At 36.2% G+C, this 16791-nt stretch overlaps 1 protein-coding gene across 6 annotated transcripts in view; it reads right to left on the bottom strand.

The window, feature by feature from the left end:
• The window catches only part of FOXP1 (forkhead box P1), a 691415-nt gene that overhangs the window by 432732 nt on the left and 241892 nt on the right, over positions 1-16791 (bottom strand). The gene's annotated exons all lie outside the window — the stretch shown is intronic.

The following is a 16791-nucleotide window of genomic DNA, read 5'->3' as shown; positions in this document are numbered from 1 at the left end:
AATAATTTACTTGGGGAGTATGCTAGCATAAAATGGAATCGACATTCCCACAATCAAAACAGGTGTACCTACCTATCGCCTTTGGAAAAATATATTTGTCCAAAATGCATTTTTTTTTCTTACTAAATATTTTCGGTGGCAGAATGAAGGCAAATGTTTCAATCTGCTAATTCAGCCTGAGTATGAGCTCACATTATTTTTCTTAAATTTTTTTCTCAAAGAACAAACATTTCTTTTTCTCTTCCTCTGTTTTTCTTTTTCTTTTGAAGGGAGGGGAATAAAAAAATCAGACCCCGTAACAAATACGTATAACCAAACAAAACAAATTCCCACAGTGGCCATGTCCAGAAATGTATATCTCCATTCTGAATTGATTGCTCATCTACTGGGAAATGGGCAACATGTTCCCTTGTCAGTCCTCTGGAATCCTAGTGGATCACTGCATTGATCAGAGTTCTTCAATCTTTCATAGTTGCCCAGTTATTTTTCCCTAGATAATTTGATCTTAGAGCACCTAGTAACTGCAAGAATATTCAAAGCAAACAAAAAATACCCTGAGCGCCCTTCTCCCTACCCCCTGCCCCAGCTTGCTTCAGTGAGTAACTATTACCCAAGTGTCCCAAACATAATGAAAAGGCCAAAGGATATTATGGGGGTTTCCCTTTGAGTTACTGGCAAGGATGCACGTGCATATGTGCTGAGGTGTTGTGGCTAACCTAGTTCAGTTACATTATTAGTAGAGTATTTACTAAATCCATTTCCAAGTAAGTTAAAGTTGCTGACAGGTCAACTAATTCTCAAGCATTTTCAGAAGGTGTTTGTGAATCAGTTTCTATCGCGTACTTTTCTGCGTGCTAGGCTATTCCACACAATGATTCTGTAGTTGATAATACAACTTGGCACTCAAGATTACAGGAGAGACTCTCTAGTATGTGGGAGAATATAACTATATTATGAATAGAAAGCATTGACAGTAGGCTTCTTATGGTATGTATGGGGGGGGGAGTCTAGTTTTCTTTTTCAATAGGAAAATCAGAAGAAACTCATGAATGCAAATGTTAATTTTCTAACTAATCAGACAAAAAAAAGTTGAAACCAAAGGGAGAAGTGAAAAAGTTGAGTTTTATGATTTGAATAGTCCACTTATATCCAGAAACCAAGTACCAAGGTGGGTTCCCTGGCTACTCAGAACCCAGAATCTAGCAATAGTTAAGGCTACATCTTAGCATCCTTTACTGATGAGAGATGGGTTTGGTCAAATGATTTCTTTGGACATTTTGTAGCCATGGGTTTTCTGTGTGTAAACAATTTGCACATTTTACTATGGTTTCAGAATCTTTATACTTTAATAGGATTTAACATTCATAAGAGTGAGTCTCATTCCTCTTTTACAAAGAGGCTTATAGGCTGGTAAGGGTATAGTAAAAATAAAATAAAATAAATGCTTTTTCTAGATAAGTCCCATTGGCAAAGGCTGTAATCTTTCCAACTTAATTGGTGAACTCATTAATGAACAACTGCTACTATAGAAGAAGGACTATTGTCAAGGACTTATCAGAGCAATGAGATAACAAAGTTAATTATATTGTTTTCAATGGATTTACATTCACTTCCTTTTTGGTCCTACATTTTCTAAACACTTGTTCTGACATTTTATGCACTTTTACTCTAAAACAAAAAAAAATCAATTGTGCAATGCTAGGCAAAGACACAATAATCACAGGGACGAAATAAGTACGATGTAATGGGAAAACTTTCTTCTTCTTTATTATCTACTTGTAAAATGTTATAAGCCTGTACACTAGTTAATTTATGAGCCATGTTAATAATTTGTTCACACTTGATCAGAGCTTAAAGCAAACATGGTTTCCAAGGAGGTAGGAGGATAATTTGTAAGTCCAACTTCCCTCCTAAGGGGACACTAACTAATTTGACACAATAACATGACGTTGATTGTAGGCACACTAATGACCATACTCCAAGATGCTTCTGTCAACCTGTCGTTTCAGTGAAAAGCAAGTTTTCTTTTATTGCTGTAGAGTATATGGGGGATCTACTAATTATTCCAACAAAGACATTAATGAGAATCCTAGCGTTTATTTTCAAAATACTAACCATCATTTGTTCAGTATGGTAAATGATTAAAATGTGTTCCTAAATAGCAGATTTTCAGCTTTAACATAACAAAGACCCATTGTAGAAAAAGTAAAGGATTATACACTGAAAAATCAGCTTGGTCAAATCACAAGCACCCATTACCATACAATACAGTAAATAAACACATCTGGTGTCTTCAGAAGGAAGGATACTAAGACATGGGCAGGATAATATTTTAGAGTATCATGAAAGATATAAATTATTTGACTTGTGGTCTATTTGATCCAGCACCTTAGTTATAGAACTAAAAAACATCTAGGAACTATACTTTAAAATGACCAAACTCACTGAAATGATCAATGAACTTTTCTACCTTACATTTTGGTTGCATCTCAGAAGAGGAAAAATTGCCTCGTGGTAATGTTCCTGTAGGATAGGTTAATAAAAAACTGTTTTCCCCCCCAAATCCTTGCTAAAATAAGCTGATATATGTGTGTCTTTATCTATAACCTTCATATTCTCTCCTAGACCTTGTTCCTCATCTACTAAACCCTATAACCAAGTTCTCTCTACTTTAAATTAAATCTCTATTTAGGTTAGATAAAGTTTATCCTTCTTTGTATGGTGATTATAATCTTGAAATAAAACCATAATTTCATAATGAATATCTTTTTTATTTTTTTAATTATTTTTATTTTTATTTTATTATTTTTTTTGGTGAGGCAATTGGGGTTAAGTGACTTGCCCAGGGTCACATAGCTAGTAAGTGCCAAGTGTCCGAGGCTGGATTTGAATTCAGGTCCTCCTACTCCAGGGCTGGTGCTCTATCCACTGCGCCACCTAGCTGCCCCATAATGAATATCTTTTAAAAGGTGAGCCCTATTAGAGGGGATGAATAATAGAATAGAATACTGTGGTGGTACAGAGTGATGTGTGCACTTTAAAGTATATAAGACTAAAGACATTTCAACAAATGAGCCTCCTGCCCTTAGGGATAAAGATTTCCACTATTTACCATCCACTCACATCTGATCTATTAAAACATCAGAATGAATTCTGGTCCCTCTTCTCTGTCCATACTCTCTTGCTTGGCAATAAGCTCTCATGGGTTCAATTATCATCTCTATGCAGACAATTCCCAAATATACAGACAAAGCCTGTCTTCATCTCTCCTCATGAGTTCCAGTAACACATTACCAACTGCCTGCTGGACATCTTCAACTGAATGTCACCAAACAGAATTCATTATTTCCTTAATCAGCTCCCATCTACTTCCTTGTACCTTTCCTACAGAAAATTACTCCCTCTTGGTAATTTCCTTATTCCAGCAACTTTAAATGATAGTAAGACCACTAGCTTTGGACTCAAAGGATCTGGGTTCAAGACTGCCACAAATAAAGGATCTGGGTTAGAAACTGTCACTGACTATGCATGAGACTTTAGGCATATAACTCCTCCAGACCTGTTTCTTTATGTGTCACTTCCAGCTCTAATCCTAAAATGCTTGCAGTCATTCTTGTTCACAATTGCAGAGACATCCTTGGCATTCTCTTGACCATACCCTGCCCCCACACGCATTCAGTTGATTTTATCTCCATAATGTCACTCATATCAGTTCACTTCGCTTTACTCATTCAGCCACCTCTCTAGTTCAGGATCTCATCAGCTTTCACTTGGACTCTATCAGAAGTGTTCCCATTGGGGGCAGCTAGGTGGCGAAGTGGATAAAGCACCGGCCCTGGATTCAGGAGGTCCTGAGTTCAAATCCGACCTCAGACATTTGACACTTACTATCTGTGTGACCTTGGGCAAGTCACTTAACCCTCATTGCCCCTGCAAAAACAAAGCACACACACACACACACACACACACACACAAGTGTTCCCATTAACTTTCCTGCATCCAGTAATTTCCCTTTATCAACTCATTTTCCACATATCTGCCAAACTGATACTCCTAGAATGCAAGTATGAACATATCACTCCCTTATTCAAGAAGCTTCTCATGGCTCCTTAATAACTCTATCATAAAATGTGAATGTGGGAGATTCAAGATCCTTCATTAACTGAATCCAGTCTACCTTTTTCTACGCTGATTTTATTTTACCTTCATATACCCTACATCACCCCAAATGACTAACTTGCTCTTCCTTGCATGAAACACCTCATCTTCTGTTTTATACCTTTGTACAGGTTGTCTCCAATACAGAATCTATCATCTATATCATCTGCACCTGTTAGAATACTTAGGTTCCTTTTAGCCTGACCTCAAATGCCATCTTCTATCCCTTCTTTAAAAAAACACATATTAATTAAATATTGAACTAAAGCCTTCTTCCTTTTGTCATCTCCCCCATATCATTGTTAGTGCTCTTCCCTCTCCCCCCAAAACTAATGTGTGTATAACTTATTTTTTTTTACCTATCTGTGTACATGTTCCCATCCCCCACCCACCCAATGGAATGTAAGATCCTTGGAGGCTAACACAGATTCATTTTTGTTTTTGTATGCCTAGCACCTACCAAGGCACATAGTGGCCTCTTAATAAATGCTACAAGAATTAAATAAATATAAGCTTGTGGTAGATCATTTCAGGAATACAAATTTCATTATATATATGTATATACAATTAGTTTAGCATATATTTCTATGTTTATTCATTCTGATATATCTTTAATTTTAGAATGCCAAAATGTCTAAGTGACATGCAACATGTGGTAAAGTAGATTCATATGCCAAAACAATTTTTATTTACTTAACCAAGTTCCTTCAAAATTATTTCTTTAGAAATTGTTTTAAATTTAGAAATTGTTATAAATCATCATTATGTGTCCAAATGCTGAAATATTCATTGAGTCTGGCAGTAAAGTTATCAGGCCCTCTTTCTAATGATTCCTCCTACCCAAAGGTTGTCATATTTTGTGGCACTGTATCCTTTCCAACAGCAATTGATAAATGTAGACAAAGGGACCTTTCCAGTGTCTTTCCAACTCAAAATTAATTGTTTTATCCACCTGGAGTATGAAGAGAATTAAATATAAAACAATAATAGCAGGAAAGTGAATTTTCTGAGGACACCTTGATGTGGGATGGAATTTAGGGTTATCCATTTTAAATTATCCATTAACTTGGGTCTGAATCCCTTTCAGAGCTCAGATCTAAATTAGAGTTTAGGTCTTAGGTTTTTCTGTTAACTCCTTTTTTTCCTCCTACATCAACCTTACACCTGAACTCCACCAAAAATGATGAGAAAGAGATTAATAATAATGAAGAGGATAGCTCACATATATGTATAATGATTTATTGCTTACAAAACTCTTTTTAAGGACACTTTTAAAATTCAGTTCATAACATTTAAATATAAACAATTTAATCTAGTTACTTCTCTCATGAAGGGCAAGGAGCCTATGAAAATATCAGAGAGGCAGTGAATATCATTGAAATATCATAGCTGTTTTGAACAAATAAGCTTACTACCATTTTAACAAGAAGAACATATATGAAGGCTTTACTTTTTATTATGTAGTATTTTACTTTTCCCCAATTACATGCTAAAAGAAGGCTTTCTTAAGTAGGCAAAATATACCCACTATTAAAGTTATGGAGGGAAGAGGTATTTTGTGCCCCTGACATTGTGGCTACCAAAAGGGATTTTGTGTTATAGCTGAATTTGGGGCTAAAAATATCCCTTTGCTGGGAGGTGGGGGGAAAACATGTGTCCTTTCTTATTAAATTCACAATCCAATGGCAGTGGATTCTTTAATTCTACTCCAACAGCCTTTACCTGTAATCTACAAGAGTTCCATTAGGACAGACACTAGGACAGGTTCCTTTTTGTGAGCTTTCTTGAATATTCCAGAAAAACTCAATTAAGGACTTTTGCCCCCAAGAATACCCATGTAAATGAAAGATGATCTATCAGAAAACTTCTACCTGTCTCCATGATCCTATGCTCCTTTATTTGTCAGTTCTAGGATGTGTTTTTTTTTTAATTCACTTTGTTTCTGTAGGGTTTTGTTAGAATTTCAATTTTTTCGTTGGCAATAAGGTTGATAAGACAAATGCACTCAACTACCAGCACCAGCAGCCTCCTCTACCTACCATACAAAAATAAAAGGTTTTCAAACATACTGTTTCATCTAACATAAATCTTCTATCAGTTGTAGTACAATAATCAATGAGCTCATAAGATGGCTTTAGACATAAGTGAATGAAGCTGACAAAATTTTTTGCATTTTTATAATACTTTTAACAAGACTTTTACTGTAACTTAAAAGACCATTTAATTTAATTGAAAAAGTATTTTTAATGAGACTCCCCACATAAATTGAGTTTAAATAGTTCAAGGCTTCAAAGAAATAACACAGTTTTGTGTAGGAGCCTCATCACTTTTGGATTGCAACCTTGGTGGAATTTTCAATGGACTAAAGAAATGTCTATTGAAAATGATACTTTATCACTTCATCTTCTCTCTTTCAATCATCAGAGTCTCATAGTTTCTATGCTTTAATTAATATAAAAGTAACAGAAGCATTTACTCTAAAAAATCTAATAGACTCATGCTGCCTGGCATCTTATAAACAAAACACACTGTCCCATAGGACTTAAGGTAAATATTTGGTTACTGGCTTGGTGTCCAAGGGGAACGGAGAGCTCTCACCTACTGTGCCTAAGAGTTTCCTCACTCACGCCCCCTGCAGGCAACTAAGACCATTTGTCTCAAACTGTTCTATACCTAGCAAGACCATAAAGCAATGAAGTGATCAACAAACATTAATGAAATGCTTAGAAAGCTCAGGATATAAAGAAGAAAGTGAGACAGCTCTTACCCTCTAGAAGTTTATATTCTGTTGCAAAGATAACACATTCCAAGATAAGTAAATAAGATAAAAGTAAATGCCAAGTGATTGGGAGTGGGTAGAGGGAGGGCGATAACAGCTAAACTAATCTGTAAAAGCTTTTAGAGAAAGGAAGCACTTATTTAGAGCTAGAAGTGAAGAGAGTGAGCATTTTAGGAATGGAGGACAGAAAGTTGGAATGTTTTATATGGAGAATATCCCGTTTAATAATTCAGACTGGTTGGAAGGCAGATTTATACATGGGGGTCGGTTGGGGGGCGCAGAATGTGCCTTTAAGGTAAAACTGATTTAGAAGCATAGGTTGGATCCAGATTATGATGGGCTTTAAATATCAAACAGAGGAAATTGTATTTGATTCTAGGGGAAAGGGGGAGACACTAGAGATTCTTGAGAAAGACAGTAACATGGACAGATCTATCCTTCCGAGATTCTGATCTGGCAGCTTTGTAACAGGAAGTATGGAAACCTGAAGCCACTTCAGTCTTGGTAAAACACTGTCTCCAGGATTAGAAAGTCTAATCAAAGTGGGTCTTTTCGATTCCTTGAAGGGCCCTCTGAACTTGTCTGCTCATCTTTCTGGCTTCTCAAATTCCCATCCCCACAAGTCCCCAAACAAAGTCTAGGATAAGCAGAGACAGTGGCCAAAGTCATGTGACCAATGTCTCCCTAAGTATCTATAAAGAGTAAAAGAAAACAGAAAGTGAGAGAGGATGGGCTAAGGGGAAAAAATAGTGAAATGCTGGTATAAAGGAAATCTGCCTCTCAAAGATGAAAGCTACACCTTAGGGTTCCTGTGCCTGTAGCCAGGAGCAACGCTTTTGTCACTGGCTCTCCCCAGATGTTAACATTCAGCCCTACCCTCTTAGGAACTGTGGCAAGTCAACAGTGAGTGATTGAGGGATTTTAAGAAGGCTCAGGAGACATTTTCCAGCCAACCCGGCCCATGGCTCCCTGAACTCTTCATTCCTTTAGCCTCTATGACCCTAAATACACCAGCCATCTGTTCTCCACATCCTTGCCTCTTAAGGGTCTTGAACTTTGGAATCATGGTACCATATAAGCTAGAGAAACAATTAAACCATTTTGGTGTCAAACTAAACCAACTATGTAGAAAAATCTTCATCAGTCATCTGCTTTGAGGAAATATATATATGTGTGTATATATATATATATATTAATGTTTAAAAGTTAATTTTAAACAGTATATTTCTCACAGCAGTGACTAGAATGCTAGAAGACCTGAATTCAGATTTGACTTCAGACTCCTACTAACTGTGTGACTGACTCTGGGCAAGTCACTTAACCTCTGTTTGCCTCAGTTTCCTCAATTATAAAATGGGAATAATAACAGTACCTCTTTTACAGGGTTGTCGTGAGGATCAAAGGAAATAATATTTACAAAAAGCATTTAGCACAATGGCTGCCACACAGGAAAAGCTACAGAAATGCTAAGTCTACTCCTTTTCCTTTTAGTCACTACTGTAAGACTCTAAGTCTTATATCCTCCTACTTGTCTCCCAAATGAACCCTCCTTGTCCACAAGGCTGTTTTCCTCACTGTCTTTCAGATATGCTACAAACAATTCCATTCACGTACTTTTCTTTGGGCTGTATCCCCAAATCTGCAACCTTTTCTATTCCACCTAAGAAAAATCTACACATTCTTCAATGTTCTTCTCAAGTTCCAACTCTTCCACAAAATCTGCTGGAACAATTCTAGTCCATACTGAGAGATCTCCCTCTTCTGTGGACTTCTCCAGGATTCTACTCTTCTTATTTAACACAGCACTATTATTTACAATGTTTGTGTAAAACTGGCTATGTTCCATTCCCAAATAGAATACAGACTGCCTGAGGACAGGTACTAATAATCATACTTTTTTTTTTTAAATGTACTACAGTTCCTGACCAGGAAGTTTAATCAATATTTGTTGGATGACAACGTATAAAGACGTTAAAATGCTAATCCTATGAACACAGCCAAAATGAGGATTATGAACTGGCATTCCGGATGATGCTATGCAACTAGAAAGTTGAGATTATGGCTATCTGACAGATCTGAAAGAGGCAGAATTGTAATTAGGGATGCATGCTCTAGTCTTTAACTATAATCTTAATGATGGGTGAAGAATCCAAACTCTACTCTGTCTGGAACAAGAGTTGGTAACATAATTTTTGTGGGCATCATGGGTGCCCCTTTGGATGTTTGGTGAAGCCTTTGGCTATCTTCTCAGAAAAAATGTTTTTAAATTTTGAAATAAAATTCATACCATTACAAAAAAAAAGAATAATTAAGTTGGCACAGTTATCAAAATATATATTTAAAAGTAAGGCCATTGGCTCCAGGTTAAGAACCTCTGCCCTAGGCAAAACTAGATGGGTCTATATGACTTAGAGAAAAGATATATCATCAACTCATTTCTAGGTAAGAATTATGATCGTAAAGCATGATAATTAGTAAGTATCAAGTTAGGCAAAATTCAATTTTGTGTGTATAATTCCATGAGGAGAAATATGTGACTTTCATCTTTCTAAATCTATGATCTTTTGTCTTTCCTCAAACAGAACAACCCACCACCCTTTTATATAGGTGTCTTTTATCAATGCAAGCTACATTAACAAGAAAACAAAATCTCATCAGCACTGAAAGACATAATCTCCCTGCACAGTTGGAACTATTACCTACCACCTGTCATCATCTCGAGGTGAAAAAGAAAACCCTGCTGCCAACAGAACACAAAGAATCCACCATCTTCCCACAGCACACATCCCCCATCCAAAGAGCCAAAGGAATGATCATGGAAGATACAATCGTCATATTGGGGCTGCTCCTCTGCCCACAGTCAATCCACAGAAGAGAAATACTAGAAATTACACTGACATTAAGTAAGCAGTACTATTGGCTACTTTTTAAAAAGCTATGGGTTTGGGTTCAAATGCAGGAACCTCAGCTGCAAGAAACATTTTAAAATGTGATTGAGGCAAATTACTCCATTTTTCAACTTGGTAAGAGTAAATTGCAATGCCTTTAGGCTAAGAGGTTCCCTTTCTTCTTTAGTATTTAATATCTGCATTCTTCTTCAATGACTGTGACTAAAGCAAAAATGAAATATCACATGGTTACTTTAAGTTAACATCAACTCCTCCAGGAAGTCTTCCCAGATTCTCTAACCCAAATTGAAAGAAAAACCTCCTGTTGCAATGGAGAGAAACAAACAGTTCATTCTCACTAAAGATGCTTGCCCAAATTTACAGAGAAAAGAGCATGAATAAAAAGGAGGCAGCATCGTCTCCAAGATCAGAGAAAGTTATTGTTTTTATTATCTTTCATCTCCTTGGCAATAAAGGACATGATTGTTGTAAAGACAGTCAAGTTACTTTAAATATCAGCAAACACCAGAGAAGATGGAAAAATATGTTACAAAACATTTGTATCCCGTCCCCTGTAGTTAGAACTGTGGCTGTCTTTAAACCAGTGCCTACCCTAAGCAAAACTGTGAATCAATCAATAAACATTTATTAAGTGCCAGCTGTATTCAGAACTGTGTAAAACAGACAATAAGAGCCAACATTTATATGGGTAGCTAAATAGTTGAGTGGATACAGAGCCAGGCCTGGAGTTGGGAAGGTTCATCTTTCTGAGTACAAATCTGGCCTCAGATATTTAGTAGCTGTGTGACCCTGGGCAAGTCACTTAACCCTGTTTGCCTCAGTTTCCTCATGTGTAAAATGAGCTAGAGAAGGAAATGGCAAACCACTCCAGAATCTTTGCCAATAAAACTCCAAATGGGGTCTAGAATTGGCACAACTGAACAACAAACAAAACATTTATATAGCATTGTAAGGTTGGCAAAGTACTTTACCTTATTTGATCCTCTCAACAACCTTATGAAGTAATATCCCCATTTTACAGACAAGGAAACTAAACTTGAAATATCTTAAATGACTCAAGAGGCTAGAAAGTTTCTGAGGAAAGATGACTCCCAGTCAAACACAATCCACCATACCACCTAGCTATCTCTGAGACAAAGTTCATTTTTAGCCATTCTAGTCCCCATCCCAAGTCCTGGTTCCCTCCCTCATTAAGGCCTATTCATTCCATAGGTTCCAAATGTCTTTTTTTGTTTGTGTATTTTACATTTCAGTTGTAAATGTTTTATGTATTGTCTTCATTTTTTTCTTTTTTTAGCAAAACTCATTTCTCACTGATTCTTCACTCCCAGATCATCTTCCCTCCTAAATAATATGGTCAAGCACAACAAATCTACATGGTCATCATATATCAAAATTATATGCCTCATTTTACACCTCTAACCCACCAAGTCTCTGAAAAAATATATAACATTTCACAAATGGGCACAACGTCCAGTGAATGTGGTTGGGCATTGATTGTATTTATCTATATCGATAGATCATGGAAGGTACCCCTAGATCACATATCTGAAGTTGGAAAGGATCTCAGAGGCTACTGAGTCATCATTGCCTAGTGGTCACATTAAGCTCATCCATATCCTTCCAACTTCTGTCCAGGTGTTGCCAAAGTATGTACTGCCCAGCACCTTTATACCTACCTCTTGCCCAAACCAGCTCTTTTTTTTTTTTTTTTGCAGGGCAATGAGAGTTAAGTGACTTGCCCAGGGTCACACAGCTAGTTAAGTGTCAAGTGTCTGAGGCCGGATTTGAACTCAGGTACTCCTGAATGCAGGGCCAGTGCTTTATCCACTATGCTACCTAGCTGCCCCCTATTATGTTTTTGCTTTTTTTGTTTGTTTTTTTCCAAACCAGCTCTTAAAAAAATAATCTGGAACTTTCTCCCCAAAAAGGAAAAAAGTTTGACACTGAGAACAGGTCATAGCTGTCTCCTGGAGGGGTTTGCAACTGAATAAGGACTGCCTCCTTAAACTAATGTAAGGAAGCCCTTCTGATGGAACTGTAGACATCAGGGAGAATGTGGAGGAGTTCTGATAGAAAAGGGGGTGCTGAGCTAGCAGTGCCTCTGAAACAGCATTACATTCACAGTGACCTACTTACAATCATGGTGACTTACTCAACCTCCTCAAAGGGCCCACCCTGCTTACTATCCAGCCTACTCTGAAATAGTCTGCCAGTTTTTATTCTTAAACTTCTTACTTCTCACACCACTTCATCCATGCTGTTGGGAAAAAAGAAGAGAATTGATATTAAAGTGCTTTTTAAATCAAGGTCTCCTATAGTGGACTCATCTGCTTACCATCTTTAGGGATATCACACATTGTGACATTGTAACACATTGTGTCACAGGTGCTTCACTAAGAAGGGAATACATTGTTTTGAGATCATACACCCACATTATGTCATTGTGTATACTCTGTACCACACCTTAAAGATTACATATCCTCTATTTCTATGCCATAGCAACGAAAAAGGGGAAATATTTGCCTTATCCTGTTATAGAAATTCTATACTCTCAAAGCACTAACATGGTTACAATGGAAACATTCCATTGGAATTATAACATGATTATCACATAGGTTGACATTGGCTTACAACAGAAGAAAAGGGTAACTAACCTAACGTGTAGACATATGAAATTCTGCACCCCTCAAAAATGTGAGACAAATGTTGCTTCCCAAGGAGCCAGAGAAATAAGCATTGACTGGAATGAATGGAAGTGTGAACAATAACAAAAATAATAATACTGGGATACATTTATATAGCTTTTTAAGGTTTACAAATCACTTTACATACATTATCTTTTTATCTCACAACCACCACAGTATTAGGTGTTCTTATTACTTCCATTTTACAGAAAAGGAAACAGAGAATCAATGAAGTAAAAGCATCTTACCCAGGATCACATAGATATTAAATGATTTATACAGGATTTGATTACAGGTATTACTGGTTTCAAGTCTAGCATTCTTAAGGTGACTCTTCAATGACTTTCCCTATACAAAATCCTATGGCCCATGGGTAAGAAATACTGAATAACTTTTATATAATATGATATGTAAGATGCATATATAATACTTACAAATTTTACTACAATTTCCCTCTCCAAAGGATAAGGTAAATTCCCCGGCCCTCTGCCTGATGCTGAGATGGGCAGGGCAAAGGGGAGCTGATGGTTGGCTGCCAAGCTTCCCATGGAGCAAATGGAATGAGGACTATCTCTGCTTGAAAGACAAATATGTGGTATGGCTGTACTTTGGTTTACGGTACCCTTTAAAATAAGTTATGTTTCCATGTACCATATGAGGGTGATTTGATGTGGTAATTACCTGTTACTCTTGACAAGTAAGGTAATTAATGTAGCAAAATACCACTGTAATGTGTGTAAATTTAGACCACCATAATTAAAGCACCCGTCTGTTCAACAAACTGTTCAATTTTTTTTCCCCAAATATCAGCGGTGTACATTTTTCACATCAGAAAACTTATGGAATGAGTCTGCCTTCAGTGAAGACCATTTCTAGGTACTGTGTCTTTTGGGGGCGGGATTTTTCATTAAAGGAAGCATAGTCAATGAAAAAAACAAAGGAGTTTTATATGCATGCAAAGTAAAGATTCTCTTGCAACCATGTTGTTTCCTCATTTTTTAAAACCCCTGAGCTGCTCAGGATTGATATACTGAAGTTATCTTTGAAACGGAGATAGCCAAAGACTGACAGCAACTCCAGGGAGCCTGGGAAACAGTTTTATGTTTGTTCCACACATGTAACGGGATGAGTTCTTTGATTATGATGACAATAACAGCATCACTTGTTGGTATTTTCAAATTCAGGAGGACCCAAGGGTCAAGTTAGACACATGGATCTACTGAATTATGGAATTTTCATGTTTTGTAAAAAAAATGTTAATAAGTTGAACCGCTTTGATTTTTTTATCAGAAATTTAAAGATGGAAGGAACCTCAGCAACCACTGAGTGTAACCTCTTCGTTTTAACAGTCGAGGAAACAGGACTAGAGGAGGTTAAGTGTCTTGCCCCAGGACCATAGTTCTAAGATGCTGCCTCCCCTAAATATATTCGAGTCTAAACTATGATATTTGCAAACATTTAGACTACCTTCTTCTAGACTCTGTTACTCAATATACCAGCCCCCTCACCCCTTAAAAATGCTTATGTGATTCAAATAAGAAAATATTGCAGCATACAAAACACTGAAATTAAAGATATGAGTATTAAGAACAAAGGATTTTGCAATTGAAGGGACAGGGGAAAATGTCATTTCTTTGGGATATACTGAAAAGAGCTTCTAGATATCCATGGAATAGAATATGGAATGGAATGGACAGTATAAGCTTACCTTATACTCGGCTATCAGGTAATAAACATGTGGTCTAGTATTTCTTTTCTGGGACCCATATATACACACACACACATACATTATATATACATATATATGTGTATGTGTGTATGCACACACATACACATATATAATTGAGGTGGCAAAGAATTGTAAACCAAGTGGGTGCCCATCACTTGGGGCAGAGGTGCACAAATTATAGTATATTAACATAAAGGAAAGTGCTGTTTTAAAAATGATTAAAGGGATGGATTTAGTGAAACCGGGGAAGACTTGAATGAAGTGATGCAGAACCAAATGAGCAGAATCAGGGAAATAATTAAAATAATCAACAATTTTCAAAGACAAATTATTTCAAAAGCCTTAAGAACTCCAATCAACAATGACCAAACAAAATTCCAAAGGACTGCGGATGACGCACGCTACTACTTAACTCCTGATAGAAAGGCGACAGACTAAGAGTGCATATTGAGGCATTTGGGGGTTGGGGGTGGTATAGGAGGAGACATGGTCATCATGGACATTTATTTTCTTTGAGTATACATGTTTGTAACAGAAGTTTTGCTTTTCTTGTTTTCTCAATTGGGGACAGGGGTGGGAAAGAGAAAATGAGGATCTGAAAATATTAATTTTTTTTTAAAAAGCACGTTACCCACATCCTGACAGAGAGGTAATAGACTCAAGGTGCACAGACATACATTTTTTTGATATGGCCAATGAGAGAGTTTGTTTTGCTTGATTAAGTCCATTTGTTACCAAGATTTTGTTCTTGTTATTGTTTTTCTAATGAGGAGATGTGTGAGAGAGGACAAATGGAATTTGTTGATTGAAAAAAATAAAGTTTTAAAAAATTAAAGATCTTTTCATTGGATTGTAAATTCAAAGAAAAAAGTTGAGCAAGAAAAAGCAGCAGTCAGGATCAGAAAGAAATAATAAGAAATGTATGAAATGAAAACTCTACAAGTTTTTTTTTAAATAAAGTGCTTTTAAAAATATTTTTCTGCACACATATGACTTAACTCAGGACAGTTAACAATAGAAATAAATAGGAATATCCTTCCAATGAATTCTAGGTTCACTCTAGGACAGTAAGTTTCTAAAGTTTCTATACCTGAGAACTTGGAAGGATCCCCAGATAAAGAAAGAAAAGTACAAAGGGGAACATTTGAGATAGATCCATCTTGAAGAACTAAAATAATTTTTTCCAAGTAAAATACTCTAATTTCACACTTGGAAATGATATTAATGTCAAAAAAAGGACAAAGATTAAGCAAGAACTTATTCTACAATGAGCCCATGATACAGAATAAAAAGAAAAACGAGTTTTGAGTATGGTTGATTTTTCCACAATATTACCTAAAGACATTAAGTTAACCTGAAAATCAATATTGTGGAGCATAACTATGAAAATAAACAAATTAAACCAGGTGAAGTAGGGAAGACAATTCTGGGATCTCTTGAGCATGATATTTGCTGAACACAAATGAAAATTCCAGATTCTCAATTATCCCTTACCTAAGAAAACATAAATATTGACAAACATCCCAGATGAACCACTAGCTTCTTGTAATTTCTATTAATTTATTAGTTTTGGAAAGTTGAAAGTAAGAAACCAAACATAATAGATTCATTTTCCTTGGTCCTTTTGAAAAGTCACCAGATCTGAATAATCAACTCAGTGGGTGTGTCCCAAGAGTTCAAAGTATAAAGGACCAGAATAGACAAGCTGGGGTTTCCTTGGTTCAGTGCCCCTACATTCTTGAGTTTCTAATCTGCTGCTTTGATAGACCAGGTTCTAGTCTTTAGCTAACCAGGTTCTACCATTATTTAAACTTTACATATACAGTAATTTGAAGGACGTGAAAAATATAGGTAATGGGAGAAGGGTAGAAAGGAAGGGGAAGTAAATTAAACATTCTTTGAACATGTAAACATGATAAGATGTTATCTATTGAAATATTTATCTTCCACTTTATCTATTTAAAAATATGATGATGACAACAGGCTATTATTCCAAGGATGCATGGTTCATCTTACATCAGTACATGTCAAAAATAAAATTCATTTTAAGAAGCTATTCTTCAAGGATAAACATTTTTTTTCTGATCTGAAAGTGTAAACATAATTATTTCATAGAACTCTTGAATAACCTCTTTTTAAAATACTATATAATATTGAATAAATGCATTTTCCCTCACATTTACTTTTTCCCCATGTAAACGCTTGTTGATTGGTTTTTACAACTGGAATGTGGAGTTTGTTCTGTATTATTATTTCTTTATTTTTATATCCTTTATTTCTGTCCAGAATTATGTGGTGATGATGATGTAACAGTAATTCCTTTATGGGATAGTAAAAAGAACACTGGATTTGGAATCAAGAAACTAAGGTTTCAGTCTAAACTTGGCTAATTAAGTAGCTGTGTGATCTTGGTCATCTCAGTTTCCTCATCTGGAAAAAAAAAGGAATTAGGAGAAATTAATCCTTTCTACCTCCTCCATAATCATAGCACCTTCCCTCCATAGATTTTCTCTAATTTATTCTGTCTAG

The sequence above is a fragment of the Dromiciops gliroides genome, chromosome 1, assembly GCF_019393635.1.
Source record: "Dromiciops gliroides isolate mDroGli1 chromosome 1, mDroGli1.pri, whole genome shotgun sequence".
Classification (NCBI taxonomy): Eukaryota; Metazoa; Chordata; class Mammalia; order Microbiotheria; family Microbiotheriidae; genus Dromiciops; species Dromiciops gliroides.
This window is presented reverse-complemented; position numbering and strand designations above follow the sequence as displayed.